Source organism: Athene cunicularia (genome assembly GCF_003259725.1).
Source record: "Athene cunicularia isolate RWA chromosome 19 unlocalized genomic scaffold, athCun1 chr19_part1, whole genome shotgun sequence".
In the NCBI taxonomy this organism is placed as follows: domain Eukaryota; kingdom Metazoa; phylum Chordata; class Aves; order Strigiformes; family Strigidae; genus Athene; species Athene cunicularia.
In genome coordinates this window covers 1,584,787-1,585,028 of record NW_020799124.1, presented here as the reverse complement: position 1 = coordinate 1,585,028, position 242 = coordinate 1,584,787, and positions in this window count along the sequence as shown.

Genomic DNA, 242 nt, shown 5'->3' with positions numbered 1-242 from the left:
ATTGAACATCAGTCCTCCGCACTGCTCACAGGAGGGCCCGCCAAAAGCACGCGCGCCGCCCCGCTGCCGGGACGCCCCGGCACCGCTCCACGCCGACGCCTGAACCTAGAAAAGGGCTGGGAGCTTTTACAGAGCTGACACGTTCCTCCAGACCCAATAAATGAAACAGAAAAGCTCTCATCATTACTAGGAGGCTAGGCATCCCTCAGAAAGATGTATTTTAACAATTCTCTCAGCCATGG